This window comes from Bison bison, unplaced genomic scaffold, assembly GCF_000754665.1.
Source record: "Bison bison bison isolate TAMUID 2011002044 unplaced genomic scaffold, Bison_UMD1.0 scf7180017864327, whole genome shotgun sequence".
NCBI lineage: Eukaryota > Metazoa > Chordata > Mammalia > Artiodactyla > Bovidae > Bison > Bison bison.
This window is the reverse complement of record NW_011494899.1, coordinates 2,443,794-2,452,322: the sequence shown is the minus strand read 5'-3', so window position 1 is coordinate 2,452,322 and position 8,529 is coordinate 2,443,794.

Below are 8,529 nucleotides of genomic sequence, written 5' to 3'. Positions count from 1 at the left end.
GGAGTATTACTCAGCCATTAAAAAGAATACATTTGAATCAGTTCTAATGAGGTGGATGAAACTGGAGCCTATTATACAGAGTGAAGTAAGCCAGAAGGAAAAACATAAATACAGTATACTAACGCATATATATGGAATTTAGAAAGATGGTAACAATAACCCAGTGTACGAGACAGCAAAAGAGACACTGATGTATAGAACAGTCTTATGGACTCTGTGGGAGAGGGAGAGGGTGGGAAGATTTGGGAGAATGGCATTGAAACATGTAAAATATCATGTAAGAAACGAGTTGCCAGTCCAGGTTCGATGCACAATACTGGATGCTTGAGGCTAGTGCACTGGGACGACCCAGAGGGATGGTATGGGGAGGGAGGAGGGAGGAGGGTTCAGGATGGGGAACACATGTATACCTGTGGCGGATTCGTTTTGATATTTGGCAAAACTAATACAATTATGTAAAGTTTAAAAATAAAATAAAATTAGTAGTCAAAAAAAAAAATGTTTCAGAATTAAGTCCAAACTCCTCAAAATGCCCTCTGGGCCTTTATGCTGGTGGGTGCCTCCCTCCTCCACCTCATCTTACAAATTCCTTCCTCTACTTCTCAGCTAGGCAACGATGACCTTCTGCCAGTTCCTCCAAACAACTCAGTTTTCTTTTGATCCCGTACCCTTGTATGTGGTGTTTCTGCTTTGGGGGGATATTTCCCCTATTTGATAAGTTCCTACTCATCCTCGAAGTCTGACCATCCAAGTCTCTTCTTCCAGAAAGCCATCTCTGACCACCCACCTTGGGCTAGGGTCCCCTTCTTCAGGTCTCCCCTGGCACACACAGTCCTGTGGCACTGATTCAGAAAGTGGACTTTGGAGTTGAAATGTCTGGGTTAAAATTCTGTGTCCACATTTTACAGCCCTTCAACTTTGGGTAAATTGCTCAGCTTCTTTGCACCTCAGTTTTCTCATCAATAAAGTGGGGATGCTGACGGGGTAGGTACATGTAAAATGCTTAAAACAGTTGTCTGGCACAAAGTATGTTCTCAGACAGTGTTAGGGTTTGTAATGACTATCATATTAATGTACAATTCTGACAACTACAGGTGGAATCTTTAGATCAGTGAACCCCAGATATAGTATATCAATTGAATATGAATAATGTTTATCCACATGCATGCAGCTCTACCCATTTGTCAAGGGCTGCATGACCCTAAGACATGAAGAATCAATGCTGAGAGGGCCACGATTGCCCTGGGATCTGCTCTCAGAGCTGCCTCATATTAACAGGTGCATCTACAGCTCTTGCTGAAAAGTTACTTCTTTAAAGTTCTTTGCATTGTGTGACCTATTCCCACTCGACAAATGAGCAAGCCATTATGTTGACTGTGATTCTTTCTTTCAGGAGAAAGTTCAGAAGAAGTAGGCATATATGTCCGTTTCTGATGGGGAGCTTCTCTTGTGGCTCAGCTGCAAGGAATCCACCTGCAATGCGGGAGACCTGGGTTTGATCCCTGGGTTGAGAAGGTCCTCTGGAGAAGGGAAAGGCTACCCACTCCAGTATTCTGGCCTGGAGAATGCCATGGACTGTATAGTCCATGGGGTCGCAAAGAGTCAGACACGACTGAGCGACTTTCACTTCACACTGATGTGGAGCAGATTGAAGTTGGGGTGGACTCATCAATAGTCTTCTACCTAATGACAGAGTCTTCCACTCACAAAGACACACACAGCAAAGGGATCATTGCTGAGCTTTATACACATTCACTATGTACCCAAGAAATAGCTGATGTTTGCCAGGGGCTCGCTCAGAAATAGTGCAGTGAAACATACACAGTCTGTTAATTCATGTGTGTAATTCTTGAACTTCCCTATCTGGAAACTCGCTGCACTTGCAGCTCTTATTAATGTCTCTGTTTCCACTAGAAGCTCAACAAGGGTAGTACTCAGAAGGAAAGCTGAGTCCTTATTGCCCCCAGTGACAAGCACTGTGCCTGACCCATAATAGAAGTAACCAACACTAGTTGAGCATTTACAGTGCGGGCCAGACAGTGTTCTAATGACCTCATTTAGTCCTCACAGTCAACCTATCGAGGTATTGTTATTATCCCCAATTAAAGACAAAGAATAGAGGCCTGGTGAGGCACAGAGAGGCTAAAGAACTTGTTCAAGATTACATGGGTAGAAAGCAATGAAGCCAGGCTTCCAAACCAAATGGCCTTGTTTGTTCCTACCCAGTAGATGCATAGAAAGCATGTGATAAAGCTCTCAACACGTGTGACCCCAGCTGAACGAGGCTGGTTCACATTATGGTTGTTGGGTTGGTTGCTATGCTTGCTGCTTGGTTTCCAGAATGCTGAAGAATGAAAGATTATATTAATACTTTGATTGACAGCTAGGCTTCAGAATAACGGGCAGAAAATTATTTAATTTTCTTTGGAAAACAGCTTTCTGGCTTTGGTAAAATGATACCTGTTTATTGTAAACACTTCAGAAGTATAAACAGAAACTTTTTTAAAAATCAAAAAACAAAAGAAGAAGGAAACACCAGGAATGGAACTAGAATCAATAAAACTCCTTTTAAAAAATCTTCAAAAATCCAATAAACTAGTTATAGCTATTATTTCCAACCTTTCAGGCAAGTTTACATATTTATATACATATTTAGCTCTATATAAAACATTTTACATAAATGGGATCATATTAAATATGCAATTCTAAGACCTATTTTCAAAAATTTCTTCACTCCCCAATATGCTATGGAAAGAAAGATCATCATTATTCTTCAAGACCTCTAAATATTTCCCTATCTGAATTAATATAATTATTTCATCAGGCCCTATTGAAAGACATTTAGGTTGTTTCCCCAAGTCCTCTGTTAAAACAGCATTACAAAGAACATCCTGTATATTTTTGAAAAATTCACAAGAATCACCTTAGATAATATCAGAAGATATGATTTCTGAGAAACCACAGGGAGTACACATTGACATTTTGATACATATCGACAGACTGCCCTCCCAAAATATCGCCTCAGTTTAGGTCCCATCACGACACCCATTCATCACGACTGACTTTATAAATCTTTGCTAATCTGATAGGTAAAATAACCCCAGTAATTTAATTTCTGTGTTTTTTTTTTAAGATATTGATTTATTTGGCTGTGCTGGGCGGGTCTTAGTTACAGCATGTGGGATCTTTTTTAGTTGCAACATGTCAATCCTTAAGAGGAATCTAGATCCCTGAACCAGGGAATCAACATGCACCCCCTGTATTGGGAGCATGGAATCTTAGCCACTGGACCACCAGGGAAGTCCCTAAAAAATCTTTAATGTATGTTCATTGTTGATCTGCATTTCTCCAAGGATAACATAGATATCAATAACACTTCTAGCTTTGATGAAGAGTTATTTATGTACAAAGAGGTTCATCCCCGCATTACTTATCCCAGTTAGAAAACAGAAAAACAACCAAATGGGGGAATCAACCCACCAGTTAAGGTATAAACATATGTCGGAATATTTTGTAGTTACACAAAAAAGAATATTTTGGATGAATATTTACTAGCATGGGGAAATGATTATAATATCAAGCTGGTGGAAATTTCTTAAGGAAAAATCAAAATGCAAAATTACAGAACAATTCCAACTCTGTCAAAATACATCTGTTAAAAGCAAAAGATGAGGAAAAAATAGATATGAAGGAAACACAAGTCATTAGTGTTGATTTCTGTGAGATGGAATTTGGGAAGATTTGAACTTTCTTTAGACTTTTTTTTTGCAGATGCTGACTTTTCTGATAGTATGGGACTAATACTGAACATTTGGTTGCTGTGTTTATTTTTCTCAGTGCTTAGGGTGGTGTGCCCTCAGTACTTAACATTATCATTAATGATCTATTCCAGTAAACTAAATAGACATATGCTTTGGTTTATGCCTAATCACAAGGAACATGCTCGTTAGTACTGAACCATGTTGGGGGCAAAATCCCAGCTTTCAAGGAGTGTGTCTTCTGGAAGGTGAGAGGAGGCATATGAGTATCTACAGTGTAACAGGCAGCAGTAGGTTCACTAAGATATGGCTAAGCCTCCTAGACAAGGTGACATTTCAGCCCAGCCTTGAAGCCTCATTTGGATTTTATATATAACATTTGTCATTTTTTTTACTCTATAAGTAATGTGTTTATTGCAGAAAAGTAGGGAAATGAAGAAGATAATAACATTGTACATAGGGTAATTATCACATGTGAAACACTGTGTTAAATCCTATGTATGGAGAAATCTCATTTAACCCCTAGTTGCCCCAAAAGATGGGTGTGATTATTTGTGCATTCCACAGGCAAGGAAAGACAGAATAAAATAAATTGATGAGTCAATTCAGGGTACCTGATTGGAAAATTGGCATAGGCATTAATGGAACCCAAGTTGACCTGGTGCCATAGGAAAAAAATAAATAAATGTGAAGCCTATTGTTTCCATCTCTTTTCTTCCCTGTGCATGAGCTCTTCTTGGGTTCTTGCTGCCTACATTCTGAGTGGTCATCACTCAAGCAGTATCTGCACATAGGTGGAAACACTTCCCTGGTGGCTCAGATGGTAAAGCGCCTGCCTACAATGCGGAAGACCTGGGTTCGATCCCTGGGTCGGGAAGATCTCCTGGAGAAGGAAATGGCAACCCACTCCAGTACTCTTGCCTGGAAAATTCCATGGATGGAGGAGCCTTGTAGGCTACAGTCCATGGGGTCGCAAAGAGTCGGACACGACTGAGCAACTTCAATGTCAATGTCATGTCAAAGGCATACAAGTGGATGAGCTCACCAGGGAAACATGCAGAGGAGAAGAGAAAGGGCTCTGAGAACCAGTCCCAAACAACAGAGATGGATGCATCTTCCTAAATCAGGGCTGCATAGACAGGAGGCAGCGTCAGGAAAAACTTTGCTGTGGTAGTACTCTTGGAGCTGAATCTTAGAGGATGAGGCTTGCCAGATTCAGAAGAGGAAGACAAGTGTCCTTGAGCAGAGTGAGCAAAAGAAAGAACCTCTGCAAAGACTTATCAGATGCAAGGGACAACATGTTAAGTTGGAAAATCAGCAAGTGATTTCAGTATGGTTAGAATAAAGGTGTGTGTGTATGTGTATGTGTGTCTTTGTGTCTGTATGTTCATGTGTGTGCAGATATCTGTGTGGGTGTGTGAGTGCATCATGTGTCTATGTGACTGAATATGTTTTCAGGAGGCTAGGGTGATGACAGAGAGCCTAGAGGACAAAGCAGTTTTCAGATCATTGAAGACTGTGTATCCTTGTAGTCAATGGTATGTGAAAAAATACATATAGGGAAAGTTTTATTATGAGGAATTGGTTCATGTAATAGTGCAGAATGAGAAGTCTCATGATCTGACATTTGCAAGCTTGGAGGCCCAGGGAAGCTGCTGGTATAATTCAGTCCAAGTCCAAAGACCTGAGAACCAGGGGAGCAGGTAATGTAAATCCCAGCCTAAGGGCTGAAGGAGATGAAATGTCCCAGCTCAGGGAGGTGGAGGTTGGGGAGTAATGAATTCTTCCTTTCTCTACCTTTTGTTTTACTCAGTCCCTTTGCAGACTGGATGATGCTCAGCCACAATGGTTGAAGGACAGGGAAGCCTAGCATGCTGCAGTCCATGGGATCGCAAAGAGTTGGACACGACTGAGTGACTGAACAACAACCACCCCAGTGGAGAGAGTAGTTTACTGAGTCCATCAATTCAAATGCTAATCCCACCTGGAAACATTCTCGAAGAAATACCCAGAACAGTGTTTAATCTGGGCACCTGTGGCTCACTCAAGCTGACACATAAAATTAACTATCACAATCTCTTTTAAAAGGTTTGGAATATTATGGGAAAAGTCTGAGAACAGAATGAGATTGGCTGAAGGCCAGCTAGCCAATATAAACTTTATTTATCTGCAAGGCAAATGAGAGCCTTTGAATTTACTACAAGACAGGAAGATGAGATGAGATAAGATGAGATCTTATGAGATAAGATGAGAACTTGGATTTTGGAAGATTCTTGGACTTGATGGTTTGGTGAAGAAGAGGCAGGAGAGAAGGAGACCAGTTGGTAGAATATTGTAATAGTCAACAGAAAGAGATGATGGGCATAGATATTAGGATGGTAGCTACAGGGTAATGGTCATTTATTAGGGTGAAGGGTCATTTATTAGGGTGAAGGGATGAGTAATGGTAGATTTGGGCTGACAGAGATGAGAGACATCAGACAACCGACTGGGTTATCTGGGAAAATCCATAATTGAACCAGCAATTCAAAAGCATGTCCTTCCTTCACCAATGTACAACAAATATTGCCTCCTCTGTGTCAAGCCTGTGCGTGGGGAATCTGTAGTTCAGTGTGGAATCTAACCAGTAACCAGACTGCAGCAACCTAGTGTTACAAGGGCCCAGAAATCAACAGCCTCAGAAGTGGCGGAGGCGTTGAAACACCCAAGACAGTACCGAGTGTTAAAAAGACACCAGGCCCCAAATGGAATCCCAGATGGCACTAGTGGTAAAAACAAACAAACAAAACCCCACCTTCCAATGCATGTAGACATAAGAGACACAGGTTCAATTCCTGGGTTGGGAAGATCCCCTGGAGGAGGGCACAGCAACCCATTCCAGTATTCTTGCCTAGAGTATCTCATGGACAAAGGGCCTGGTGGGCTACTGTCCATAGTGTGCAAAGAGTCAGATACAACTGAAGAGACTTAGCGCATGCTAAGCTCCACCTGGCTCTTCCAGAAATGGAATCTTAAACTAGTCAATCAGGAATCACTTGAGAGCAATAGTTAAGTAATCTACCTTCTAGACCCCCTGCCATCCCCGAAAGGAAAGCAACCTAGCAATAACCAACCTTCTCTTTTGCCTGGTGTAACTTCCTTGTTCCCTCTCCATTCTGTCTATGTAAGTCTTTCATTTCCTACAGCTCCTCCAAGCTCCTTTCCATCTGCTACATGCAAAACTGCCAGATTTGCAAATGGTTGAATAAAGCCAATAAGAGCTTTAAAATTTACTTGAATTTTGTTTTGTAACATGAAGGATCTGGGCTACCTTCCCTAGAAGGGCATTTTTAAGCTAGAAACTCAGAGCAAGCCAGAGCAGGAGAGTCCCCTACCCTCTGGCAGAGACAGTGGGACTGGTGATCCCCAGGTGAATAAGATTTGGTTTCTGCCCTGGTGGATGGGGACAATTAACAGGACAATGCTATTGGACATAAATGCAATTAAGACATGCATATAGATCACTCTTTAGTTAAAAAAAAAAAAAAAGAAAAAACAACTCTTGAGCTGTCTGGAACTATACCCACCAGAATGTCAAAGTGAGACTTCCCAGGTGGCTCAGTGGTAAAGAATTTGCCTGCCAACCAGGAGATGCAGGTTTTGTCCTTGGGTTAGGAAGATCCTCTGGAGAAGGGAATGGCAACCCACTCCGGTATTCTTGCCTGGAAAATCCGGTGAACAGAGGAGCCTGGGGGGCTACAGTTCATGGGGTCGAAAAGAGTGCGACAGGGCTTAGCGACTAAACCACAGCAAGCCCTCCATCCAGTCCACCCCCAGGCACTTGAAGGATGGACTCAGGGTCCTCCTGGGTACTAAAGGAATGTAGTTCACGAGCCCTGGTGTCTGTCGGCTAATGTCCAGAGACAGCCTTCCAGCCTTGTCCATTCCTTATCCCTCTGCTTGTCTGGTTTCTTATCTCCACTCTGGCAAACTGGGTCTGAAAGAGGGTAGCATTAATTGTTTTGGGGACCCGAAGGTGGAGGAGGCAGGAGAGGAAGAAAAAACATACTTTGTGTGTACTAGAGAAAGAAAAAGGAAAGTGAAATCCGAAACCCAAGCGCATAAAGCGACCCCAAGCAGACACATTGTGAACCGCTGGGGGGAGCACAACTCGGTGGGTGGGTGGGTCACCTGTCCAACCTACCCAACCTACGCTTCTCCAGGTCTGGTATCAAAGCCGAAGCCTGAAGGGCAGGGACAGCAGGGATAATCATCCTGCTTTTCTAATAATCATCCGCGTTTCTAAGCTCCCACTGCCCCCCACACACACCCACCTCTAGTTCTCAGGCCCCAGCTCACCACTTCCTGCAGCCTCGGTCCCAGGTCGGGGGCGTGCTTGAGGGGCGGGGCTGCGTGGAGCCGAGGAATATATATATATTTATTTAAAGGTAATTAGCATCCTCCAATCCCATTGGCTCTCCGCCGGCCCTGCTTTACATACGCCCGCCCCGCTGGCTGCCCAGGGCTTGCGGGGTTCGGCAGGGTTTGCAGCCGCCGCGGTCGCTGCTGCTCTTCCGTGCCGGGCGGGCGAACACGGAGTGAACCCCGGCCCGGGAACCGGGAACCGGGGAGCCGAGAGCCAAGAGCCAGCTGCCGGCGGAGCTGCTGCCGCGGCGGCATCTGAGTAAATTTCCGTCCTACGAACACCGAGGCCGGCGTCCAGCGGCTTCTGCGCCCAGCCCGGCCCAGTAGGGAGAGGATCAGACACTTTTATTTTATTTTGGAAGAAAGG